The sequence below is a fragment of the Scyliorhinus torazame genome, chromosome 11 (assembly GCF_047496885.1).
Source record: "Scyliorhinus torazame isolate Kashiwa2021f chromosome 11, sScyTor2.1, whole genome shotgun sequence".
NCBI classification, from domain to species: domain Eukaryota; kingdom Metazoa; phylum Chordata; class Chondrichthyes; order Carcharhiniformes; family Scyliorhinidae; genus Scyliorhinus; species Scyliorhinus torazame.
This window is the reverse complement of record NC_092717.1, coordinates 167,507,381-167,535,085: the sequence shown is the minus strand read 5'-3', so window position 1 is coordinate 167,535,085 and position 27,705 is coordinate 167,507,381. Positions and strand designations below refer to the sequence as shown.

At 50.6% G+C, this 27,705-nt stretch overlaps 1 protein-coding gene across 9 annotated transcripts in view; it reads right to left on the bottom strand.

Annotated features, from left to right (window-relative positions):
- Positions 1–27,314, bottom strand: part of osgin2 (oxidative stress induced growth inhibitor family member 2) — an 80,687-nt gene extending 53,373 nt beyond the window's left edge. For 3 of the 9 annotated variants that reach the window (XM_072467970.1, XM_072467971.1, XM_072467975.1), the window contains exons 1-2: positions 27,078–27,312; positions 16,278–16,512 (exon numbers count right to left, since the gene is read on the bottom strand). The gene's annotated coding sequence lies outside the window, so the exon portion shown is untranslated. Of the gene's footprint in view, positions 1–16,277; positions 16,513–17,021; positions 17,318–27,077 lie in introns of those variants that run through there. The other 6 variants (XM_072467972.1, XM_072467968.1, XM_072467978.1 and 3 more) reach the window with 5 other exon arrangements.
- Positions 27,315–27,705: the final 391 nt, after the last annotated feature.

The following is a 27,705-nucleotide window of genomic DNA, read 5'->3' as shown; positions in this document are numbered from 1 at the left end:
TGGACCAAATGGGGGGAGTGGATCCATGGCGATTTCTTAGACCTAGGGCTAGGGAGTTTTCCTTCTTCTCCCATGTCCATAAAGTGTACTCCCGGATAGATTTTTTTGTTTTGGGAAGGTCGTTGATCTCTAGGGTGGAAGAAGCGGAGTACTCAGCCATAGCGGTTTCGGATCATGCCCCACATTGGGTGGACCTGGAATTAGGAGAGGAAAGGGAGCAGAGAACACTCTGGCGATTAGATGTGGGACTGATGGCGGATGAGGGAGTGTGTGCAAGAGTGCGGGGGTGTACTGAGAGATACCTGGAGGTCAATGACGACGGCGAGGTCCCTGTGGGAGTGGTATGGGAAGCACTAAAAGCGGTGGTCAGAGGAGAGCTGATCTCCATTGGGGCCCACAAAAGGAAAACAGAGGCCAAGGAAAGGGAAAGATTACTGGGGGAGATTTTAAGGGTGGATAGGGAATTTGCAGAGACCCCGGAGGAGGAATTGTACAGGGAGAGGAGACGACTCCAGACGGAATTTGACCTTCTGACCACCAGAAAGGCGGAGGTACTGTGGAGGAAGGCACAGGGGAGGAGGTATGAATATGGGGAAAAGGCTAGTCGCCTGTTGGCTCATCAATTGTGAAAGAGGGCAGCAGCGAGGGAGATAGGAGGAATTAGAGACGAAAGGGGAGACACGGAGCGAAGGGCAGGAAAGATAAATGAGGTGTTCAAGACCTTCTATGAGGAACTGTATAGGTCTCAACCCCCAGAGGGAGAGGAGGGGATGCGGCAGTTCCTGGACCAATTGAGGTTCCCGAAAGTGGAGGAGCGGGAGGTGGTAGGCCTGGGGGCACCGATTGGGGTGGACGAGGTTATTAAGGGACTGGGAAGCATGCAAGCAGGGAAGGCCCCAGGACCAGACGGGTTCCCGGTGGAGTATTACAGAAAATATGTGGACTTGTTGGCCCCGTTGATGGCGAGGACGTTCAATGAGGCCAGGGAAGGGGGGACTCTACCCCCGACAATGTCGGAGGCGACGATATCGCTAATTTTGAAGAGGGACAAAGATCCGTTGCAGTGCGGGTCCTATAGACCTATTTCACTATTGAACGTGGACACCAAATTGCTGGCAAAGGTACTGGCATCGAGGATAGAGGACTGTGTCCCGGGGGTGGTGCACGAAGACCAGACAGGGTTCGTAAAAGGGAGACAACTGAATGTTAACGTGCGACGACTATTAGGGGTGATAATGATGCCCCCAGTGGAGGGGGAGGCAGAGATAGTGGCAGCAATGGAGGCAGAGAAGGCATTTGATAGGGTGGAGTGGGTGTATTTATGGGAAGTGTTAAGGAGGTTTGGGTTTGGGAACGGGTTTATTAGCTGGGTTAGACTTCTTTATGGGGCTCCAACAGCAAGCGTAGTTACAGGTCGACATAGATCGGAGTATTTCCGACTATATAGGGGAACAAGACAGGGATGCCCGCTGTCTCCATTGTTGTTCGCGTTGGCAATTGAACCTCTGGCCATGGCGTTGAGAGACTCCAGGAAATGGAGAGGGGTGATTAGAGGGGGAGAAGAACACCGAGTCTCGTTATACGCGGATGACCTATTGTTATACGTGTCGGACCCAGCGGGGGGGATGATAGAGGTTATGCGAATTTTGAGGGGGTTCGGGGATTTCTCGGGGTATAGGCTAAACATGGGGAAGAGTGAATTATTTGTGATACATCCAGAGGACCAGAGTAGAGAGATAGAAGGCTTGCCTCTAAGGAAAGTGGAAAGAAACTTCCGATACCTGGGGATTCAGATCGCTAGGAGCTGGGGAACCTTGCACAGACTTAATCTGACACGGTTGGTAGAACAAATGGAGGAGGACTTCAAGAGGTGGGACATGCAGCCTCTATCGCTGGCAGGCAGGGTGCAAGCAATTAAGATGATGGTCCTCCCGAGGTTCTTATTTGTATTTCAATGTCTCCCTATACTAATCACCAAGACCTTTTTTAATAAAATAGACAGGAGCATCACGAGCTTCGTGTGGGCAGGGAAAGTTCCGAGAGTAAGGAGGGGGTTCCTTCAGCGTAGTAGGGACAGAGGAGGATTGGCACTACCGAACTTGGGCGATTATTATTGGTCCGCCAATGTGGCAATGATACGTAAATGGATGATGGAGGGTGAGGGAGCGGCGTGGAAAAGACTGGAGAGAAAGTCCTGTAAAGGGACGAGTTTAGAGGCGCTGGTGACGGCGCCGCTACCGATCTCACCTAAAAAGTTTACCACGAACCCGGTGGTGGCGGCAACATTGAATATCTGGGGACAGTGGAGGCGACAGAGAGGGGTGCGGGGAGCCCTGGTGGGGTCCCCAACCAGGAACAACCATAGGTTCGCCCCAGGAAGAATGGATGGAGGATTTCAGAGCTGGTACCAGTTGGGAATTAGGAGGGTGGGAGATTTATTTATAGATGGGACTTTTGCGAGCTTGGGAGCATTGGAGGAAAGGTATAAGTTGCCCCGGGGAAATTTGTTGAGATATATGCAGGTGAGGGCGTTTACTAGACAACAGGTGAGGGAATTTCCGTTGCTCCCGACTCAGGGGATACAGGACAGGGTGCTTTCAGGGGTGTGGGTCGGAGAGGGCAAGGTGTCAGAGATTTACCGAGAGATGAGGGAAGAGGGGGAGGAGTTGGTGGGCGAACTAAAAGGAAAGTGGGAAGAAGAACTAGGGGAGGAGATAGAGGAGGGTATGTGGGCTGATGCCCTAAGCAGGGTAAATTCCTCTTCCTCATGCGCCAGGCTTAGCCTGATTCAATTTAAGGTGCTACGTAGAGCACACACAACGGGAGCAAGATTGAGCAGGTTCTTCGGAGTGGAGGACAAATGTGGGAGGTGTGGCGGGAGCCCGACAAACCACGCACATATGTTTTGGGCGTGCCCGGCACTGGAAGGGTATTGGAAGGGAGTGACGGGAGTGATTTCGCGGGTGGTGAAGGCCCGGGTCAAACCAAGCTGGGGGTTAGCTCTATTTGGAGTTGCGGAAGAGCCGGGAGTGCAGGAGGCGAAAGAGGCCGACGTTGTGGCCTCTGCGTCCCTAGTAGCCCGGCGCAGGATCCTACTCATGTGGAAGGAGGCGAAACCCCCCGGACTGGAGGCCTGGGTAAATGATATGGCGGGGTTCATTAAACTGGAGCAGATAAAGTTTGCCCTGAGAGGATCGGCTCAAGGGTTCACCAGGCGGTGGCAGCCATTTCTCGACTACCTAGGGGAACGTTAGAGGGAAGACAGATGACCAGCAGCAGCAACCCAGGGGGAAGGGGGGGAGGGGAGGGGGAGGGGGGGGTTTAGTTTAGTTTAGGTCAAACATAAAGGGGTTTTGTTACTTGTGTATTGTTAAAAATTTCTGTATTGTTATTGTTGCGTTTGCTTTGTAAGAGGGGAAAAATTGTTGTTTGGGAAAAAAATTTCAATAAAACATATTTAAAAAAAATAAAAGAATGATCAGGGTGAGGGTAGGACCGGTCAAGGACTGTAGTGGGAACTTGTGCATGGAGTCAGAAGAAAAAGGAGATGCGCTGAATGAATAGTTTTTTTCAGTGCTCACAAAGGAGAGGGGCCATGGTTTTGAGGATGAGAGTGTGATTCAGGCGGGTAGGCTGGAGGAAGTAGATGTTCTGAGGAAGGATGTATTAGCAATTTTGAAAAATCTGAGTGCCGACAAGTCCCCTGGGCCAGATGGGATATACCCAAGGATTCTTTGGGAGGCAAGGTATGAGATTGCAGAGCCTTTGGCTTTGATCTTTGGGTCCTTGCTGTCCACGGGGATCGTGCCAGAGGACTGGAGAGTGGCGAATGTTGTTCCTCTGTTCAAGAAAGGGAATAGGAATGACCCTGGTAATTATAGGCCAGTTAGTCTTACTTCGGTGGTCGGGAAGATAATGGAAAAGGTCCTGAAGGATAGGATTTATGACCATTTGGAAAGATGCAGCTTAATCCGGGATGGTCAACATGGATTTGTGAAGGGTAGGTCTTGCCTCATAAATTTGATTGAATTCTTTGAGGAGGTAACTAAGTGTGTAGATGAAGGTAGAGCAGTTGGTGTCTGTGGTAGTATGCATTAGGGGTCATGTGGGACTGTGAAGCCGTGATGTCATTGGCTGACAGATCCCGGGTCCTGGTTGGCTGTTGACCTCTAGCTCCGCCCTGAAGGCGGAGTATAAGAACCAGGAGTTCTTCCCCGCAGGCCAGTCTGCTACTGAACTGCGGGGAACAAGTCACGCTTAATAAAGCCTCATCGACTTCATCTCTATTCGTCTCTCATGAGTCTTTGTGCGCTACAATTTATTAAGCGTGCTTAAAAGAACTATGGAGCTCAGGATCATCCCGGAATGCCTGAGGATCAGCCCCAACGCAGTGAACTCAGCAGCAGTTTTCAAACACTGGCAGACTTGTTTCGAGGCCTACTTCAGAACGGCCCCCGGACGGGTCACAGAAGACCAGAAACTACAGGTCCTGCACTCGAGGGTAAGCCCGGAAATTTTCCCTCTCATCGAAGACGCAGAGAATTTCCAGACGGCGTTCGCAGCACGAAAAAGCATCTATGTTCGCCCAGTGAACCAGATCTACGCACGCTACCAACTCGCAACGAGACGGCAAAGTCCCGGAGAATCGATAGATGAATTCTACGCCGTGCTACTAATTTTGGGATGGGCCTGCAGCTGCCCGCTGTAAACGCGATGGAACACACGGACATGTTGATGCGTGATGCTTTTGTGGCTGGTATGAACTCTTCCCAAATCCGCCAAAGACTTTTAGAAAAAGAGTCGCTAGGACTCTCAGAGGCACGGGCCCTTGCAGCCTCACTAGATGTGGCCGCGCGAAACGCCCGCGCCTACGGCCCCGACCGCGCAGCTGCCCCTTGGGCTCCGTGGACCCCCGTCGCGACAAACCCCTCCCCTCCCCCCCACCCCACAGGCTTGCGGGGTTCAGACGCCAAGTCGTCCCGGGGGAGCCCGCTGCTATTTCTGCGGCCAGGCGAAACACCCCCGGCAACGCTGCCCGGCCCGCGCAGCGATTTGTAAGAGCTGCGGGAAAAAGGGCCATTGCGCGGCTATGTGCCGGTCCCGGGAGGTCGCCGCTGTTCCCGGCGAACAAGGATTCCTGTGCGCTTCTAACGCTCCCCAACCCCCCATGTGCGACCCGCAGGCGCAACCAGTTTGGGTCCCGGCTACCGCTGTCCCCGGAGAACAAGGCGATCTGCCGTTTCTGACGCTCCCCAACGCCCCCCAGCGCCCCATGTGCGACCCGCAGGCGCCGACATTTTGGGTCCCGGCCACCACGAGGGGAGGAGGGGCGCCGCCATCTTGGGACCCCCCAGACCTGTGCGACACATGGGGACGGCCATTTTGTCCACCCCCGCCGCCATCTTGTGACCCCCAGCCATGTGCGATGCATGGGGGCGGCCATTTTGTTCACCCCTGCCGCCATCTTGGACGGCAACAACGGACCCCAGTGTCGACGGCTCCACGGGGTTCGAGGAAGACGCTCAAGCACTACGATCACGTCTGGCCTCAATGACGCTGGACCAAGCACGGCCCCGGATGCTCCAGACGACGACAACAACGGTGCTGATAAACGGGCACGAGACACCATGCCTGGTCGACTCCGGGAGCACGGAAAGCTTCATCCACCCCGACACGGTAAGACGCTGTTTTTTGACCATCCGTCCCAGTGCGCAAAAGATTTCCCTAGCTGCAGGATCCCACCCCGTACAGATTAAAGGCTTCTGCATAGTGACCCTAACGGTGCAAGGGAGGGAGTTTAAAAACTACAGGCTCTACGTCCTTCCCCAACTCTGCGCGCCCACATTACTGGGATTAGATTTCTAGTGCAACCTGCAGAGCCTAACGTTTCAATTCGGCGGCCCAATACTCCCACTCACTTTCTGCGGCCTCGCAACCCTCAAGGTTGAGCCCCCATCCTTGTTTGCAAACCTCACCCCGGATTGCAAACCCGTCGCCACTAGGAGCAGACGGTACAGCGCCCAGGACCAGACATTCATTCGGTCCGAAGTCCAGCGGCTACTGAAGGAAGGCATAATCCAGGCCAGCAACAGTCCCTGGAGAGCACAGGTGGTAGTAGTAAAGACAGGGGAGAAGCAAAGGATGGTCATAGACTAGAGCCAGACCATCAACAGGTACACACAACTAGATGCGTACCCTCTCCCCCGCATATCCGACATGGTCAATCGGATTGCCCAATATAAGGTCTTCTCCACCGTGGACCTCAAGTCCGCCTACCATCAGCTCCCCATCCGCCCAAGTGACCGCAAGTACACAGCCTTCGAGGCAGACGGGCGATTATACCACTTCCTAAGGGTCCCATTTGGCGTCACAAACGGGGTCTCGGTCTTCCAACGAGAGATGGACCGAATGGTTGATCAACACGGGTTGCAGGCCACGTTCCCGTACCTCGACAACGTAACCATCTGCGGCCACGATCAGCAAGACCACGACGCCAACCTCCAAAACTTCCTCCAGACCGCTAAAGCCTTGAACCTCACATACAACGAGGACAAGTGCGTATTTAGCACAAACCGGCTAGCCATCTTGGGATATGTAGTGCGCAATGGGATAATAGGCCCCGACCCCGAACGCATGCGCCCCCTCATGGAATTTCCCCTCCCGCACTGCTCAAAAGCCCTAAAACGCTGCCTGGGTTTTTTTTCATATTACGCCCAGTGGGTCCCCCAGTACGCAGACAAGGCCCGCCCCCTAATACAGACCACGACCTTCCCTCTGTCGACAGAGGCTTGCCAGGCCTTCAGCCGCATCAAAGCGGATATCGCAAAGGCCACGATGCACGCCATTGACGAGTCCCTCCCCTTCCAGGTCGAGAGCGACGCCTCCGATGTAGCTCTAGCGGTCACCCTTAACCAAGCGGGCAGGCCCGTGGCCTTTTTCTCCCGAACCCTCCACGCTTCAGAAATCCGCCACTCCTCAGTGGAAAAGGAAGCCCAAGCCATAGTGGAAGCTGTGCGACATTGGAGGCATTACCTGGCCGGCAAGAGATTCACTCTCCTCACGGACCAACGGTCGGTAGCCTTCATGTTCGATAATGCACAGCGGGGCAAAATTAAGAACGACAAGATCTTAAGGTGGAGGATCGAGCTCTCCAGCTTCAACTATGAGATCATGTACCGTCCCGGAAAGCTGAACGAGTCGTCCGTGCGGCACATGTGCCAACGCACAAATTAACCGCCTCCAAACCCTCCACGAGGACCTCTGCCACCCGGGGGTCACTCGGTTCTACCACTTTATAAAGTCCCGCAACCTCCCCTATTCTGTGGAGGAGGTCCGTACAGTCACAAGGAACTGCCACATCTGCGCAGAGTGCAAACCGCACTTTTTCAGGCCGGATGGTGCGCACCTGATCAAGGCTTCCCGTCCCTTTGAACGCCTTAGTCTGGATTTCAAAGGGCCCCTCCCCTCCACCGACCGCAACATATACTTCCTGAACGAGTACTCCCGTTTCCCCTTCGCCATCCCCTGCCCTGACATGACAGCGGCCACAGTCATTAAAGCCCTTAACACCATATTCGCACTGTTCGGTTGCCCCGCATACGTCCACAGCGACAGGGGTTCCTCCTTTATGAGTGACGAGCTGCGCCAGTTCCTGCTCAGCAACGGTATAGCCTCGAGCAGGACGACCAGCTACAACCCCCGGGGGAACGGGCAAGTAGAGAGGGAGAACGGCACGGTCTGGAAGACCGTCCTACTGGCCCTACGGTCCAGGGACCTCCCAGTTTCACGGTGGCAGGAGGTCCTCCCGGACGCTCTCCACTCCATCCGGTCGCTACTGTGTACTAGCACTAACCAAACGCCTCATGAGCGCCTCCTTGTCTTCCCCAGGAAGTCCTCCTCTGGAACGTCGCTGCCGACCTGGCTGGCGGTCCCAGGACCCATCCTGCTCCGAAAACATGTGCGGGCGCACAAGTCGGACCCGTTGGTCGAGAGGGTTCGCCTCCTCCACGCGAACCCGCAGTACGCTTACGTGGAGTACCCCGACGGCCGACAGGACACGGTCTCCCTGCGAGATCTGGCGCCCGCCGGCAACACGCACACCCCCCCCGACACCAATCACCCCCTCCCTGCCACCGGCGCACCCCGCGAGCGCCCCCTTCCCGGGAGGATCGGTCCTCCTCCCAGGTCCGACCAGAAGTGAAGCGGCAGCAGAAACCGTAAGGCTCCCGGAGACGACAACACGGGAACAAGCACCACCACCGGGGCCAAGGCGATCGACGAGGACGGCCAGACCGCCCGACCGAATCGTGGCATCGATGTAACACTACTATATTGTGGACTGTAACGAGAACGCTTTCCTTTTCCCCCTTTTACTGTAAATAGTTCAAAACAAAACAAAACCTCTGTACATGCTGTGATGACATGCAAAAGTTTTCCTCCCAGGACCAGCCTTGTAAACCCTTACCACCATACGAAGCACCACCCCGCCGGGTTCATTTTTAACAAGGGGTGAATGTGGTAGTATGCATTAGTGGTCATGTGCGACTGTGAATCCGTGATGTCATTGGCTGACAGATCCCGGGTCCTGGTTGGCTGTTGACCTCTAGCTCCGCCCTGAAGGCGGAGTATAAGAACCAGGAGTTCTCCCCCGCAGGCCAGTCTGCTACTGAACTGCGGGGAACAAGTCACGCTTAATAAAGCCTCATCGACTTCATCTCTATTCGTCTCTCGTGAGTCTTTGTGCGCTACAGTGTCGTATACATGGATTTCAGTAAGGCGTTTGATAAGGTTCCCCATGGTCGGCTCATGAAAAAAGGAGGTGTGGGACAGAGGGAAATTTGGCCAATTGGATAAGTAATTGGCTATCACATAGAAGACAGAGGGTGGTGGTGGATGGAAAATTTTCAGACTGGAGACCAGTTACCAGCGGTGTACCACAGGGATCAGTGCTGGGTCCTCTGCTATTTGTGATTTTTATCAATGACTTGGAGGAGGGGGCTGAAGGGTGGGTCAGTAAATTTGCTGATGACACCAAGATTGGTGGAGTAGTGGATGAGGTGGAGGGCTGTTGTAGGCTGCAAAGAAACATTGATAGGATGCAGAGTTGGGCTGAAAAATGGCAGATGGAGTTTAACCCTGATAAGTGCGAGGTGATTCATTTTGGTAGAAAAAATTTGAATGCGGATTACAGGGTCAACGGCAGGGTTCTGAGGAATGTGGAGGAACAGAGAGATCTTGGGGTTCATATCCACAGATCTCTGAAGGTTGCCACTCAAGTGGATAGAGCCGCGAAGAAGGCTTATAGTGTGCTAGCGTTTATTAACAGGGGGCTTGAGTTTAAGAGCCGCGGCTGTACATGACCCTGGTGAGACCACATTTGGAGTATTGTGTGCAGTTCTGGTCACCTCATTATAGGAAGGATGTGGAAGCATTGGAAAGGGTGCAAAAGAGATTTACCAGGATGCTGCCTGGTTTGCAGGATAGGTCTTATGAGGAAAGGTTGAGGGAGCTAGGGCTCTTCTCTTTGGAGGTGACTTAATAGAGGTTTATAAGATAATGAGGGGGATAGATAGAGTGGACGTTCAGAGACTATTTCCTCGGGTGGATGTAGCTGTTACAAGGGGGCATAACTATAAGATTCAGGGTGGGAGATATAGGAGGGATGTCCGAGGTAGGTTCTTTACTCAGAGAGTGGTTAGGGTGTGGAATGGACTGCCTGCTGTGATAGTGGAGTCGGACACTTTAGGAACTTTCAAGCGGTTATTGGATAGGCACATGGAGCACACCAGAATGACAGGGAGTGGGATAGCTTGATCTTGGTTTCGGACAATGCTCGGCACAACAACGAGGGCCGAAGGGCCTGTTCTGTGCTGTACTGTTCTATGTTCTATGTTCACATGTATGTTGACAACAACCAGCTCTAACTTACCCCTGCATCTCTCAACTCCGCTGTCGTTGCTAATTACCAGACTGCCTCTCCAACATATAGTACTGGATGAGCAGACTTTGCCTCCAATTAAATAGTGGGATAAGTGAAGACCTTGTTTCGGTGCCTCTCCAAACTCCATTCCCTAGCTACCAACCCTGTCCTTGTCCCTGAAAACAGTCCAAAACCAAACCAGTCTGTTCGTTGGCAACATATTTTGACCCCAAGATGAGCTTCTGATCACATATTCACACCATCACTAACTCCACCTATTTTCTCTTCCATCATATTGCCCGACCTCTTGCCTGTTTCAGATCATCGTCTGCGAAGCTCTCACTCATACTTGCCTATTCCATTGCACCTCTGACCACCCCTCACATTCTAATCTCAATAAATTTGAGTTGTCCAGAGCTCTGCTACCCATGTCTTAACTGACATCAAGTCCCATTCCCCTATCACCCCTGTAGTTACTGAACTATATTGGCTCACAATCAAGCAACTTTGTTTCTGAAATTCTCATCTTTCTTTCTAAATCCCTCCATATCTCTGTAATCACCAGACCCACAACCCTCCAAAATATCTACCCTCATCTAATTCTGGCCTCTTGAATAGCCCTGGGTTTAATCATGCCACTACTGATGATTGCACCTTCAGCTGCCGTGGCCTGAGGTTCTGGAATACCCTCCCTGCACTTCTATACCTCACTTTACTCCTTTAAGACATGCATTGAGAAGTTTTTGGTAATTTAGCCTAATATCTCCTCATGTGACTCGGTGTCAGATTTTATTTAAAAATGCTCCTGTGAAGCGCTCTGTGATGTTTTATTACATTAAAGGGCTATATAAATATAAATTGATGCGTCACACAGCGAACAGAATGGGAAAATCCTCGATTTAATTCAGGCTTGCGCTCAGTTAGGGATTCCTACCAAAACAGCAATATTGGCACTCCGTTTCACCTAATTCTCTCTGGATTAGAGAGATTGCTGATCCCAATCACAATGCAGTGAAACATGTTATAAATTATAAGCTTTCAAGAGTGAGTTTAGATGCTGCAAAGCTGAAACATAAACCAAAATGTTGGAAATACTCAGCAGTTTAGGCCGCAGGTCAGGCCGCATCTGTACAGAAAGAGGCAGAGTTTATGATTTTGGTTAATGACCCCCCCCAAAAAAAGTAATTGGCCTCAAATGTACACTGTGGGTGTAATTTTATGGCCATGCGGCGCTTGAGCGAGAGCGTAACAATGCCGTTAGATTGTGGGAAATGCCAAAATCAGAAACCGTGCTAGGCGCCGATCTGATTCCGATCTAACCGGCCTGCTCCCGTTGGCGAAATCAGAATCCCGCCAAACCAATAATCACCACTTAAGCCCAATCTCCATACAATTAACGGGAGCGACCCCCTATCTAACAACCTCCCTTTTCTAACAACCCCCTCCCCAGCAACTGGTCATGCATACGTTGATTAGTACTCCTTTTAAAAAACGTGATGCTGGTGGCAGGGCTAAAGTGGGGATCTGAGAAAGTGAATAGCCACCTTTGCTCCTGGGCAATGAGCCCCTGTGCTCGGAGGGGGTGAGGGAGCCCCTAGGGGAGGGGGGGGGTGGGCTGCTATCGGTGGGGGATGGTAGAGCACATGGCAGGGGGGAGGTGGCCGCCCGTGGCTTGGGCTGGAAGTGAGAAAGGGAGACGGGTGTCCTTGTGCCTGCGGGTCTGTCATGCCAACACCTGGACCCTGTGGTCCCATTCCGGGGGCAACCCCAGCCCGTCTGCCCCACCGAACACCCATAACTCCCACTGACCACGGAGGCCCCAGGTAGCGCAGCCGAAGGTTCTTGCTAATTGGGCACTTTACACCTCCAAAATGGATTCCCGTGGATAGGCATGTCATGCAGCATGTGTGAGTTATTGCCCAGCATCTCAATCAGATCGTGATGCCTGCGCACTATACCTGAACACTGTGGGAGGCGTCACCATGGACGCAGCGGTCAACATCCAATCCAGGGGCTGGGCCCCAGCACCGGGGACATTTTGGCAACCAGAAGGTGTGTGTGTGCATCGAGGGGATCAGCGCCCTGTCCAGGTAACATTACATGCGGGTGTCTGGGGTGCAGAGTGTGGAGTCTGGTGAGCAGGGCCCCCAGTGCAGCCGTGGGTGCGTGGGCAGGGTGTGCCGGTTTGGGGGGGGGGGGGGGAAAGAGTACAGGTGGGGGTAGCGGAGAGGGAGAGGCTTCCAGGATCTCTGTGTTCGGGGAGATAGGATATGGGTTTGGTGCTCGGCCTGCAATATAGTAGACAGTGCCAGAGACGTCATATTGGTCGAGGCCAATGAATTGTATTGTTTAACAAATGTGTCCCGACCTGCCCCAAAGCCCTGAAGGTGCCTCTCCCCCTCCACACTCCTCCCAGACCCCCTCACTCCTCCCCCCCACAATGCACCCAACAATCCCTTAGCCCCCCCCCACTCCTCCCCCCCCCCCAGTGCCTTCTCAGTGATCCTCGACGTGCTTAGCCTTCCTAGCTCTACCGCTGTGTCTAGGGTGTGTGCCAGGATGCAAATCAGAGGTGGAGGCAGCTTGCTGACTACCGTCTCCTGGCCTTCGATGCCCCTGGCGGACACCCTCTGGGACTCTGGGGCTGGAGGGCCAAGGCGCACTTGCCAGCGGCACATGGCCCACAGTACCGCCCTGTTTCGGGTGCTGACTCCAAGACACATTGCTGTTAGTCAGGTGGGTCTCGGGATCCAGGGACCACCATCACCACTCCATACTGTGGCTCCGGCTTTGCACCCAGCGCCCCTCCTACCGGTCAGTGTCTATAGGGCCCTGGTGTTCACCTCTGGACAGAGGGGCAGCTGGATTGATCCCCGGCTGTCACTGCGTCATCTGGCTTTGCCAGCCTTGGTGGCTCCCCAATCTGTGCAGCATGGTGTCGACGCCATCGGCAATGTTCCTCAGTGACTGGGACATGCTCAGGAGTGCCACATCAATGCCCATCTGTGACTGGGACACGTCCCCCAGAGACTGGGACCTGTTCCGCAGTGTCTCGGCTAAATCCACATGGAACTGGGAGACCTCACCTAGTGACCAGGATGTGCTCTGGAAGGCTCGGCTATGCCCATCTGAAACTAGGACAAGCTCCACAGCTCCTCATCAAGGTCTGCCTGGTATTGGTTCACACCCCCAGCGACTGGGACACGCTGTCAAGGCGCTCAACTATAGCCGTCACTGACTGAGCCACACCTTGGACACCTCCACTCATGCTGCCAATGTCGCTCACCAGGCTCTCTACTGCGGTCGCCATCCTAGCAGTGTTGGCTATGCATCTCCGTCGCCATCTCCGGCACCCGTAGCCTCTGGGACTTACCATCATGGGACGATGCCATCAGATGGACATCCTGCAGGGGCATGGACATGTGCTCAGTTGGAGTGATGGGTCATTCTGTGTGGCAGTAACAACTCACGTGTGATTGTTCACCTGGATGCTGGTCGGTGGACCCTTACCTCTGCACCGTATGCTCTACATCGGTTACAGATCCGTCCTCGGCTACCTCCACGAATTCCATGACCTGTCCCTCATAGGGGGTGAGGATTCGGGGAGGGGGGGGTTGTTCGGGGCTCTGGGTATTTGGCAGGTGGGTGTGGAGGGGGTTCAGGGATATGGCTGTGTGGGGGGTCGGGACGTGGGCAGCACTGCTGGACATGGGTACAGAACGTTGCTGGCTGGGGGCATACCAGGCGCATTCTCATGGTGGGTGTGGGTCCGGGGTCCGGTGCCAACTCACCCGTGCAGTCCGGTGGAGGTCATTGATCTACTTACGGCACTGAGTTCTGGTCCTCCCACACTCACCGAACTGTCGGCTGCTGCCACTTCCTCCCAGGCAGCACTGGCTGCCTAGTGGCTGACCCTCCGAGACCCTCGGGGGAACAGGGCATCCAGTCTGGCCTCAACCGCATCCAGTAATCTGCCTAGGTCGGCATCCCCGAATCGTGGGGCTGATCTTCTCGGTGGTATGGCTGCGAGCTGAGTGGGGTAGACTGTGCAGGGTTGGTTTAAGGGCTGCTCTCCCTTGTTAGTGGGGGGCTAGCGAGCGCGGTCCTGGCGAATCAGCCGGCGGGACCATCATTCGCAGCGTAGGGGCCTTGTGAAGTGGAACAATTAACGTTTTGTAGCGGTGACAGCCTCACCAGATCAAGAATTGGGAAGCTTGCGGCAGTTCCCGCTCGCTACCACACTTTGAAAATTTTCAGGCAGATTCTGCCTGAATGCCAAATATTTTCGATATTTTCTGTTTTTATTCGAGATTAATAGATTTTTGTTAAGTAAACGCATCAAGGACTCTGCAGCAAAGGCAGATAAATGGAGGTTCAGATTATCCACGTTCAAATTGAGAGGTGAGGTGGATTTGAGGGGTTGAATGGCATACCTCTAATCCTCACGTTTGTGTGTGCATATTGGGTTAGGATTGGCTAAACCTCAGTGTGATGGCTCGCATGGGCAAGCACTCACCGGCTAGCCGATGTGAAGGACACTTGAATGACGTACCAGTTTGTTGCTGTTACTTCTGGAAATATACCACAATATGAGAAACCATCTTCAGAAGTGGAGAGAAAAAAATAAAATAACTGTTTAAAATGCATTTGAGCTATGAAAGGGCAATTAGAAATACTCACTCTCACTAATAGTACATTCTCCAACAGATTTGTTTTGAATCACTAGCTTTCGGAGCACTGCTCCTCACCTGAGGAAGGAGCAGTGCTCCGAAAGCTAGTGATTCGAAACAAACCTGTTGGACTTTAACCTGGTATTGTAAGACCTTTTAATGTGCTCACCCCAGTCCAACACCTACATCTCCACATAATAGTACATTGATCGACAGCTGACCGAAAAAATAGGTCAAATTTCAGGTATAACCTTTCACCATCAGCACCTATGTTTTCATTTTGGATTTCCAATATTTAGTTTTCTTTTTATTCAGTGTTTTAACAGTGGAATCTTGTGCCTGAATGTGCTGTATGTGTTACCAACAGGCAAGGATCCCATCAATAATACAAACTTCCAAAATTATACCTGCGATATTAAAGCATCGTATGTGTGGCAACACAAATAGAAAGTGATGATGACCTGACACTACATAAAAGAAAACCAGAAACCATGGGCATCATTCTCCCCTCTATCACCGCCAATAGATTCACTGATCAGAACAGGTCACTGATCTTATTCCTGTTGTGGGTGCAACATTAGCCTACATCATAACAATCAATGCATGGGAAGCACGGTGGCACAGCGGTTAGCACTGCAGCCTCACGGCGCCGAGGTCCCAGGTTCGATCCCGGCTCTGGGTCACTGTTCGTGTAGAGTTTGCACATTCTCTCCGTGTTTGGGCGGGTTTCGCCCCCACAACCCAAAGATATGCAGGCTAGGTGGATTGGCCACGCTAAATTGCCCCTTAATTGGAAAAAATGCATTGGGTACTCTAAATTTATTAAAAAATGAAAAAAATAACAATCAATGCATTGCAAACAAATTGTGTGTGAAACATCTTTTCTGAGTTATGATCGTTGTTGCATAAATCCAAGTTTTCAAGGTGGAAAGTTTTTTTGAAACCATGAAGCTGAAGTCCAAGCGTTTGAAATTTATAACTTGTTGAATTGTTTCAGCAACTACAGTACTAGCCTGTAGACTATGGTTAACTGTACCATGCTGGTGACAATTAACAATATTTACATTGCTGAACAGGTTGATCTCAATTGACCAGGAATGGTGGGAGCTCACAACAATGGCCAGCATCTGTGGGTATATGTGATAAAGTTCACAGTGCCTCACAGCTAATCATTTGGGTTTTCACACAATGCTGAAACTCACATATTTAGGACAATTAACTCACATGAAAATGGTTTGGAAGTATTTAGCACAGTGTGATTCAGCTGGCACTCAAGTTATTTGTATCACTGCCTAAATCTACATGGTTCATCATTTCAAGTTCTCATTGTGTACTAACAATAAACCTTGCTTTTTAAATCATGCGTCCACGTGCTCAGCAATTCTTTTATCTATGCTACCAACTGTCTTCTATAGCCTTGCACCGAGACACGGATAGAAATATTGTTTTACAGCTCCTGATAATATTCTACTTTCTCACTAGGCCTTTAAATAGAACACCTTCGCTTTAGAGGTGATAATGGGGGTGGGCAATATCTCATACTGTTCAGTTGGAAATGAAATGTAAATGAGAACTTATGTAGGATTATTAAAGCCTCACATCAAGATTGTCTGTGCCCAAGTTAACACATTGATGTCTGAGGCAGCATAACTCCACATGTAGAGAACAGAATAACTGAGGAACAGTACCTGCACTGACCATATATCTTGCATTGTTTTAACACTTACTGCTAGACCAGTGGGTTAACCTGTGCAGACATGATCAGGCCATACGCATTGGAGACTGTGTAATTCATTCTGTAGTCGATTTGTGAGCACATGGAAGATCAGTTGAGATTAGCCGCCGCATTGGTCATCGCACTGGTGGTAAAGCAACCTTAGCAACAGTTGTACCGCCAATTGGAGGCTGCTCTATTGGAAGGCACTGGATGGAAAGTAAGAGGAATCGAGGTTAGAAGCGGGGACATTTAAAAACATAAAAGTACGCTTGAAATACAGAATAGGAATAGACAAAGGGGCTCATGAGGTGAGAAAAGGGATAGACCGAGAAAAGTGTTTATGATATTTTTTTAAACTTGTTTATTTTCTTGCAGGTTTCAACTTTAAAGCGCTCATAATTAGAAGTGGGGCTACCGGTAGCTTCCACCTGCCTATTCCAGGAGGTCCCAGCATTTATGTCCTGGTTCAAAGTGGGGGAGGTGCAGGCCAGTGGTCGTCATGGTTTGTCTCTGCCACTGACCTAGGGAAACTTCCAGCTACACATGTTTACATTAATTAAATCAAACCCAAATGATCGTACCAGATACCTGTAAAATCTACCTTAGTATTACCCCGAAACAAGTGCCATGCAAAATAACCAACTAAAGAGCGTCTGCAAAATAAAAGCTAAAGGCAGCACAGGCGTGAAGAAATGAAAAGTTTCATTAATCTGACCAGATAGATTGGATTTCTTGTGCTGTCGATGATGAAGCGCCCTCTGCTCCAGCCCTTGCGAGCGCCCGGACACAGGGATTAAACGCAGCCTATGCTGCAGGAAGTAATACTGGGATTTGTTTTTTCTTTTCCTGCCGGCAAGGAGATCACCTAGACCCCAGCAGCGTTTGTGCACGAGGAAACCTAAAACATTTCTTCCCAGTGTTCTGCTCCCAATGCCATTGCGGCAAAGCTGGAGGCGGAGTTCTGATGCAATTTCTGCTGATCCCACTATTTCAAACAGTCGAACCGAAGTCAGAAGCTTATTTAGCACTAGTCCTCTCGACAGCAAATTGAATGACGAACTCGTTCTGATCAGTGAACCAGAGTGTTGGCATAGTGACCCATAGTCTAACCGGGGGGCGGGGGCGGGGATTCCAGTCCAGGGGTGCCCAGCTCCAACCCAGCCCAGCAACATCCTTTCTACTCAGTAATTGAAGGTGGCATTGGGCATCTAGGTTCTTGGGTTCCCTTTCAGGAACTTGTACCTTTGAGTTATGGGATGTATAGCAATAATTTCCTCTCCCAAGAAAACAAATATGCACAAGTTCTATAGTGCCAATGGCATTGTATATAAATGTCCCAATGAACTTCACAGAGACTGTTTTAGAGAGAAAATGTCAGAGGCGGACAAATTAAGAAAAATTTGGTTTAAGAATTAGGTTTTGAGGAACATCTTGGAGGGGGGGATAACTGGGGTCTTTGGAGGGGTGAAAATTCCAGAGTTTAAAGCCGAGGCAGCTGAAGGCACAGTGAGTGACCAATGGTGGAGCAGTACAACTCAGAATGTGCGATTGGCCACACTTGGAGAAGCAGAAAGTTCTCAGAGGCTTGTGGGGTTGGTGAGGATGACAAAGATAAGGAAGTGGTGAGGCCTAAAAGGTTTTGAACACACAGATGTCTAATTAAAGAGTATCCTCCTTTGGGCATCACAAAACGATTGGACATATTGTGATCACTGTTACGTGTGTAAACATGGTAGTGATTTGTGTGGACCTTTTCCCACAGACTGCATGCGAGAGAAACAACTGGTAAATGTTTTGGTGGTGTTGGTTGAGACACCAAAGAAACAACAAAATAAAAATACCGGGGATGCTGGAAATCTGAAATAAAAAGAAAAAATGCTGGAAGAGCTCAACAGGCCTGGCAGCATCTGTGGTGACAGAGAGACAGACTCTGATGAAGCTCCATAAAAGAGTCATACAGACTGAAACGTAACTCTTGTTTCTCTCCACAGATACTGTCAGAGCTGCTGAGTTTTTCCATCATTTTCTGTTTTTATACCAAAGAAACTGTTCCTCACACAGCCCGGTTAAAACCTTTACATCCAGCTGAGATGATTGATGAGCTCAGGATTTACTCTCTCATTTAAAAGGGCACATTTGTGAGATACAAGTCTGGGTGGGGTACACCTGGATGTTGAAGTACAAATATGGCAATTACTAAAGGTCAAGCCACAGGTGAGCAAGGCCATTAAAAAACCAAACCAAACACTAGGCTTCATTTTTAGAGAGTTAGAATTGAAAGAGAGGTTATGATAAATATGTATCAAATCTTGAGATATCACTAGAGTACTCTGTGCAATGACACTATTGAATCACTTCCACAGCATCGCGTTCTGAATGAGCTTACCCTCAATCCATCTCAAGCCAAAGCCACCAAGGTAAGTCTTCGGGAGCTGGTGACATTCCACCTGAAGTACTCAAGTATGGAGGAACTCGACTTCCGGGTGCGGTGATGACCAGCTGAGTCGCATGTTTCGGCAGCTCCCTGTGAAACGGACTTTTGGGCTCTTGATAGGAGCCCCAACGGCAATTTTGACGGCTAAAAACACTGTGCGGTAAACCAGAAGGGAATCCCCTCTGGATACGGATGGAAAAAGGAGGAGAGAGTGGCCAGATTGCAGTGGATCCTTTAGAACAGCGGCAAGGAAGGCAAGCAAAAACCAAGATGGCGTCGGAAGGTGGCAGTTTAACATGGGGCCCTGAACAACAAGAGTTCTTGAAATGCTGTGTGGAAGAGATAAAAAAGGAAATGAAGAAAGAGCTGTTGGCCCCGATACTACAGGCGATCGAAGGGCTAAAGGAGGAACAAAAGACCCAGGAGCGGGAGCTTCGGGTCGTGAAGGCAAAGGCAGCCGAGAATGAGGACGATATACAGGGCCTGGTAGTGAAGACAGAGACGCAGGAGGCACATCAGAAACGATGTGTGGAAAGGTTGGAGGCACTGGAAAACAACGCAAGGAGGAACAACCTGAGGATTCTTGGTCTTCCTGAAGGTGTGGAGGGAGCGGACGTCGGGGCATATGTGAGCACGATGCTGCACTCGTTAATGGGAGCGGAGGCCCCGGCGGGTCCGTTGGAGGTGGAGGGAGCATACCGAGTGATGGCGCGAGGACCGAGAGCAGGAGAAATTCCCAGAGCCATAGTGGTGAGATTCCTCTGTTTTAAGGATAGAGAAATGGTCCTTAGATGGGCGAAGAAAACTCGGAGCAGTAAATGGGAGAACGCGGTGATCCGCGTTTATCAAGACTGGAGTGCGGAGGTGGCGAGAAGGAGGGCGAGCTTTAATCGGGCCAAGGCGGTGCTTCATAAAAAGAAGATAAAATTTGGAATGCTGCAACCGGCAAGACTGTGGGTCACATATCGAGGGAGGCACCACTACTTTGAGACGGCGGATGAAGCGTGGACTTTTATTGTGGAAGAAAAACTGGAATGAGCGGGTTATTAAAAAGAACGTTCGAACAAAGTGGTGGGGCGAATGTGGGGGGCAAAGAGGGGTTTTATGTACTAATCCTGCGATGTGGTAACTTTTCTCTCTCCCACAGGTGGTGATGGGGGGAGGAGGGGAGGTGGAGGAGATGGGGCGTTGGCCATTGGGGGCGGGGCCAAGGGAGAAGCGCGGGCTTGGTTCCCGCGCTATGATAATCATAGCGCGGGCTTGGTTCCCGCGCTATGATAATCATGGCGGGAATAGAGAAGCAGGAAGGAGGGGGCGTCGCACGGTGCGAGCCGAGGTCACGGGGGGAAGCCGAGGTCAGCCAGAGTTTGCTGACTTCTGGGAGCAACATGGGGGGAGTAATTACGCTAGCGGGGGATCTAGCGGGGGGGGGGTGGGAGGGGGGAATTACTGGGTTGCTGCTGCTGGGGAGAGGGGGGAGCTGGTATGGGAGAGGATGGGCGGGGGGGCACCGCCTGGGGGAGATACAGCTGCGTGGGAACTGGGTGAGGAGCTGGAAAAAGGTGATGGCTAATCGACAAGGGGGGGGGGGTAGGAAGCCCCCCAACTCGGCTGATCACGTGGAACGTGAGAGGGCTGAACGGGCCGATAAAGAGGGCACGGGTACTCGCACACCTTAAGAAACTTAAGGCAGATGTGGTTATGTTACAGGAAACGCACCTGAAACTGATAGACCAGGTTAGGCTACGCAAAGGATGGGTGGGGCAGGTGTTCCATTCGGGGCTAGATGCAAAAAACAGGGGGGTGGCTATATTAGTGGGGAAGCGGGTAATGTTCGAGGCAAAGACTATAGTGGCGGATAACGGGGGCAGATACGTGATGGTGAGTGGCAAACTACAGGGGGAGACGGTGGTTTTGGTAAACGTATATGCCCCGAACTGGGATGATGCCAATTTTATGAGGCGGATGCTAGGATGCATTCCGGACCTAGAGATGGGAAAGCTGATAATGGGGGGAGATTTTGATACGGTGTTGGAACCAGGGCTGGATAGGTCGAAGTCCAGGACTGGAAGGAGGCCGGCAGCAGCCAAGGTGCTTAAAGATTTTATGGAGCAGATGGGAGGTGTAGACCCGTGGAGATTTAGCAGACCTAGGAGTAAGGAGTTCTCGTTTTTCTCCTATGTCCATAAAGTCTACTCGCGAATAGACTTTTTTGTGCTGGGTAGGGCATTGATCCCGAAGGTGAGGGGAATGGAGTATACGGCTATAGCCATTTCGGATCACGCTCCACACTGGGTGGACTTGGAGATAGGGGAGGAAACAGGAGGGCGCCCACCCTGGAGAATGGACATGGGACTAATGGCAGATGAGGGGGGGTGTCTAAGGGTGAGGGGGTGCATTGAAAAGTACTTGGAACTCAATGATAATGGGGAGGTCCAGGTGGGAGTGGTCTGGGAGGCGTTGAAGGCGGTGGTTAGAGGGGAGCTGATATCAATAAGGGCACATAAAGGGAAGCAGGAGAGTAAGGAACGGGAGCGGTTGCTGCAAGAACTTTTGAGGGTGGACAGACAATATGCGGAAGCACCGGAGGAGGGACTGTACAGGGAAAGGCAAAGGCTACATGTAGAATTTGACTTGCTGACTACAGGCACTGCAGAGGCACAATGGAGGAAGGCACAGGGTGTACAGTACGAATATGGGGAGAAGGCGAGCAGGTTGATGGCACACCAATTGAGGAAAAGGGGAGCAGCGAGGGAAATAGGGGGAGTGAGGGATGAGGAAGGAGAGATGGAGCGGGGAGCGGAGAGAGTGAATGGAGTGTTCAAGACATTTTATAAAAAATTATATGAAGCTCAACCCCCGGATGGGAGGGAGAGAATGATGGGCTCCTTGGATCGGCTGGAATTTCCCAAGGTGGAAGAGCAGGAAAGGGTGGGACTGGGAGCACAGATCGAGGTAGAAGAAGTGGTGAAAGGAATTAGGAGCATGCAGGCGGGAAAGGCCCCGGGACCGGATGGATTCCCAGTCGAATTCTATAGAAAATATGTGGACTTGCTCGCCCCGGTACTGACGAGGACCTTTAATGAGGCAAAGGAAAGGGGACAACTGCCCCCGACTATGTCTGAAGCAACGATATCGCTTCTCTTAAAGAAGGAAAAGGACCCGCTACAATGCGGGTCCTATAGACCTATTTCCCTCCTAAATGTAGATGCCAAGGTCCTGGCCAAGGTAATGGCAATGAGAATAGAGGAATGTGTCCCCGGGGTGGTCCACGAGGACCAAACTGGGTTTGTGAAGGGGAGACAGCTGAACACGAATATACGGAGGTTGTTAGGGGTAATGATGATGGCCCCACCAGAGGGAGAAACGGAGATAGTAGTGGCGATGGATGCCGAGAAAGCATTTGATAGAGTGGAGTGGGATTATTTGTGGGAGGTGTTGAGGAGATTTGGTTTTGGAGAGGGGTATGTTAGATGGGTGCAGCTGTTGTATAGGGCCCCAGTGGCGAGCGTGGTCATGAATGGACGGGGATCTGCATATTTTCGGCTCCATAGAGGGACAAGGCAGGGATGCCCTCTGTCCCCATTATTGTTTGCACTGGCGATTGAGCCCCTGGCGATAGCGTTGAGGGGTTCCAAGAAGTGGAGGGGAGTACTTAGGGGAGGAGAAGAGCACCGGGTATCTTTGTATGCGGACGATTTGCTACTATACGTGGCGGACCCGGCGGAGGGGATGCCAGAAATAATGCGGAAACTTGGGGAGTTTGGGGATTTTTCAGGGTATAAATTGAACATGGGAAAGAGTGAGCTGTTTGTGGTGCATCCAGGGGAGCAGAGTAGAGAAATAGAAGACCTACCGTTGAGGAAGGTAACAAGAGACTTTCGTTACCTGGGGATCCAGATAGCTAAGAATTGGGGCACATTGCACAGGCTAAATTTGACGCGGTTGGTGGAACAGATGGAGGAAGATTTCAAGAGATGGGACATGGTAGCATTGTCAATGGCAGGGAGGGTGCAGGCAGTTAAGATGGTGGTCCTCCCGAGATTCCTCTTTGTGTTTCAGTGCCTCCCGGTGGTGATCACGAGGCTTTTTTTAAAAGGATTGAAAAGAGCATCATGGGTTTTGTGTGGGCCGGGAAGACCCCGAGAGTGAGGAAGGGATTCTTACAGCGTAGCAGGGATAGGGGGGGGCTGGCACTACCGAGCCTAAGTGAGTATTATTGGGCCGCTAATATTTCAATGGTGAGTAAGTGGATGGGAGAGGAGGAGGGAGCGGCGTGGAAGAGATTAGAGAGGGCGTCCTGTAGGGGGACTAGCCTACAGGCTATGGTGACAGCCCCATTGCCGTTCTCACCGAGGAACTACACCACAAGCCCGGTGGTGGTGGCTACACTGAAGATTTGGGGACAGTGGAGACGGCATAGGGGAAAGACTGGAGCCTTGGGGGGGTCCCCGATAAGAAACAACCATAGGTTTGCCCCGGGGGGAATGGATGGGGGATATGGAATGTGGCAAAGAGCAGGAATAACGCAACTGAAAGATCTGTTTGTGGATGGGAAGTTCGCGAGTCTGGGAGCGCTGACCGAGAAATATGGGTTGCCCCAAGGGAATGCATTCAGGTATATGCAACTGAGGGCTTTTGCGAGGCAACAGGTGAGGGAATTCCCGCAGCTCCCGACACAAGAGGTGCAGGACAGAGTGATCTCAAAGACATGGGTGGGGGATGGTAAGGTGTCAGATATATATAGGGAAATGAGGGACGAAGGGGAGACTATGGTAGATGAACTAAAAGGGAAATGGGAAGAAGAGCTGGGGGAGGAGATCGAGGAGGGGCTGTGGGCAGATGCCCTAAGCAGGGTAAACTCGTCGTCCTCGTGTGCCAGGCTAAGCCTGATTCAGTTTAAGGTATTACACAGGGCACATATGACTGGAGCACGGCTCAGTAAATTTTTTGGGGTGGAGGATAGGTGTGCGAGGTGCTCGAGAAGCCCAGCGAATCATACCCATATGTTTTGGTCATGCCCGGCACTACAGAGGTTTTGGATGGGGGTGACAAAGGTGCTTTCAAAAGTAGTAGGAGTCCGGGTCGAACCAAGCTGGGGGTTGGCTATAATTGGGGTTGCACAAGAGCCGGGAGTGCAGGAGGCGAGAGAGGCCGATGTTTTGGCCTTTGCGTCCCTAGTAGCCCGGCGCAGGATATTGCTAATGTGGAAAGAAGCCAAGCCCCCGGGGGTGGAGACCTGGATAAATGACATGGCGGGGTTTATAAAGCTAGAGCGGATTAAGTTCGTCCTAAGGGGGTCGGCTCAAGGGTTCACCAGGCGGTGGCAACCGTTCGTCGAATACCTCGCAGAAAGATAGACGGAATGGGAAAAAGAAGGCAGCAGCAGCAGCCCAGGATCGGGGGGGGGGGAGGGGTGGGGGGGGGGGGAGGGGTGGGGGGGTGGGGGGGAGGAGGAACCAGAAGGACTCTCAGGGTTGTTAATATATACTGTATAGTATGTATAGGTCGTTGCTACAGATAATTATATATTGGACTGTTAAATTATATTTTTGGAGAGTGTTACTTGTGACAAGGCAGTTGCCAATTAGGGCTAGTTTTCATTTTTGTTATTTATTATTTATTCATTTTTTGTTTATAAAATAGGTCATTGTTATTTGTGTTGTTATAATATTGTGTAAAGGATGCACAATGTACTGTGTTGGTTGACCAAAAATTTTCAATCAAATATTTAATTAAAAAAAAGTATGGAGGAACTCCCATGTCTATGAAACCTGCTAGCCTTTTCTGCTTAATCTGGAAGCAGGGCATTTTGTCCCAAGATTATGAGAAGGCTTCCATAACTCATCTGTACAATGGAAGGGAACCACGTTCATGTGCGACAATCATTGTGATATTTCACTTCTCCCCACAGCAGGAAAACATCTTGAGAGGTTTATTCTCATCAGGATTGTCTCTGGGTAGAGCACCCAGAATCATAGTTTGGCCTTTATGCTGGACGAGAAATGGTTGACATGACCTTTGCGATGCATCAAATTCAAGAAGAGTCCTGCAAATAGAACTACGATACCCACATGGTGTTTGTTGATAAAGGCCTGTGGAAGAGGCTCTACAAATTTGACTGCTCTGAGAAGATGATCACGGTCACATGCTCATTTCATGGTGATAGCCAGTATGATGCAGAATGGTGCTTCATCAGATGCCTTTCCTTTCAACAATGACACCAAACAATGGTTCCAATTCTGCTGGCGAGCTACTTTCCAACCATGGTTCCTGTATATATTCAAATATCTCAATATAGAACTGTGCTTTCAGTTCACGCCAGATGGCAACCTCTTCATCAGCAAAGGCTCTAAACTCAGACAAAGATCACAGAACAACTACTGAGTGAACTCCTATTCACCGATGACTGCTGTCACAGCATACACTCCGAGGGAACACCCAATTGCCTGTTACGGCTTTGCCCAAGCAGTAACGTCTGAAAAAGAAAGAGATTTTGTACCAACCTGCTCCTGGCCACAAACTTCAAAGGCCCAAAGCCACAATCAACAATACGCTCCTCAACTCAGTTCAAAAGTTCTGTTATTTTGGGGTATCTTCTCCAACACCATCAATTTTTGTACTGAAATAGCCATTATCCAGGAGAAGCAAGTTTAGCATTTGGCAGGCAAACCCACAGGATTTGGAAAGAGCAAGGAGTTTGGCTCAAAGCAAAGATCAAACTACCATGTAATGATTCTCACATCACTTTTCTATGACTGTGAGGTATGGACAATGTAATCAGAGCCACATAAAACAACTAGATACTGAAGGATTTCTACCATTCGGTTACCAGCAGCACTTTGCGATTACTGGAACTCACTAGAAATTTAAGTTAAAACTTCTCAGGTGCCAATAAGAATTGTTTTATTTGTCTTCTATTGATTACAATTTGAAAGTCATTTAAAAGGCAATTCGTAGACAATTTGGAGCTTTCAAAGAATCACAGACATTATCCACTCCGAGGTTCCTCCACTCCAAGGTCCCCACCTGCTTCAAGAAGACCACCATCATATCGGTACCAAAGAAGAACCAGGCAACGTGCCTCAATGACTACCAACCAGTGGCCCTGACTTCAGTCGTAATGAAGCGCTTCGAGAGGTTGATCATGAAGCGCATCACCTCCATACGCCCAGAACGCCTTGATCCACTGCAATTCGCATACCGCTGCAACCGGTCCACATCAGACACCATTTCCCTGGCCCTACACTCATCCCTAGAGCATCTCGAAAACAAGGACTCCTACATTAGACTCCTATTTATTGACTACAGCTCCGCCTTCAACACCATAATCCCAGCCAAACTCACATCAAAGCTCCAAAACCTAGGACTTGGCTCCCCACTCTGCAACTGGATCCTCGATTTTATGACCAACAGACCACAATCAGTAAGAATGAACAACAACACCTCCTCCACAATAGTCCTCAACACCGGCGCCCCACAAGGCTGCGTACTTAGCCTCCTACTCTACTCCCTGTACACACACGACTGTGTGGCAAAACTTGGTTCCAACTCCATCTACAAATTTGCTGACGATACGGCCATAGTGGGCCGGATCTCGAATAACGATGAGTCCGAATACAGGAGGGAGATAGAGAACCTAGTGGAGTGGTGTAGCGACAACAATCTCTCCCTCAATGCCAGCAAAACTAAAGAGCTGGTAATTGACTTCAGAAAGCAAAGTACTGTACACACCCCTGTCAGCATCAACGGGGCCGAGGTGGAGATGGTTAGCAGTTTCAAAATCCTAGGGGTGCACATCTCCAAAAACCTGTCCTGGTCCACCCACGTCAATGCTACCACCAAGAAAGCACAACAGCGCCTATACTTCCTCAGGAAACTAAGGAAATTCGGCATGTCCACATTGACTCTTACCAACTTTTACAGATGCACCATAGAAAGCATCCTATCAGGTTGCATCACAGCCTGGTATGGCAACTGCTCAGCCCAGGACCGCAAGAAACTTCAGAGAGTCGTGAACACCGCCCAGTTCATCACACAAACCTGCCTCCCATCCATTGACTCCATCTACACCTCCCGCTGCCTGGGGAAAGCGGGCAGTATAATCAAAGATCCCTCCCACCCGGCTTACTCACTCTTCCAACTTCTTCCATCGGGCAGGAGATACAGAAGTCTGAGAACATGCACGAACAGACTCAAAGACAGCTTCTTCCACACTGTCACCAGACTCCTAAATGACCCTCTTATGGACTGATTTCATCAGTGCTATCCACATGTGCTACCGTGCTGCCCAAATCTTGTAGCTCATCCTTCCCCTGTCTGGTCTCTATCGCTTACCTGCTGAAAGCCTTCGTTCTGAGCTGGTCTGCTGTACAGAGAAGTTCCTTAAGGTTATTCAGCAGCTTTCCTGGTGTTGTAGCAGTACCGCCCTCACACTGGCAGACTCCCTCTTAGTTGGGGGAATGCTGCTGAGAGCCCCCAGTGTGCTGACCTCAGGAGGACCTGGAAGGATGATCATAAGGCTTGTCTCACTACAACTCTGCTCAAAGTGTAAAATCTCAGCTACAGTATCTGTGCGTGTGTGTATGTGTGTGCATTGAACTCAACCATCTCCTACTTAACAGTAATGTGATTGGACAGAATAATCAGCGTACTCTATCAGCATCACAATTAAAAGTACACAAGGCTTCATTGGCTGCTGTCAATATGAGCATCATAATCATGTTATAATCCAATTAGTATAGTGCTGTCAGTGTGATATCCTTTATTTACTCGTGTCTCTGATTGAATTAAAGAGGAACTAATGTCTTTTTCTTCATGTAAAGCCCCTGCAGCCATATCCGAGAGAGTCACCATCTCTGGGAATTTTAAGTTTCCCAAAACAATAAACAAATAAACTCTTGTTCTGCAACATAGTTATTACTAGCCTGTGCAAGGACAATACCTTGAATAATGTATAGATTTC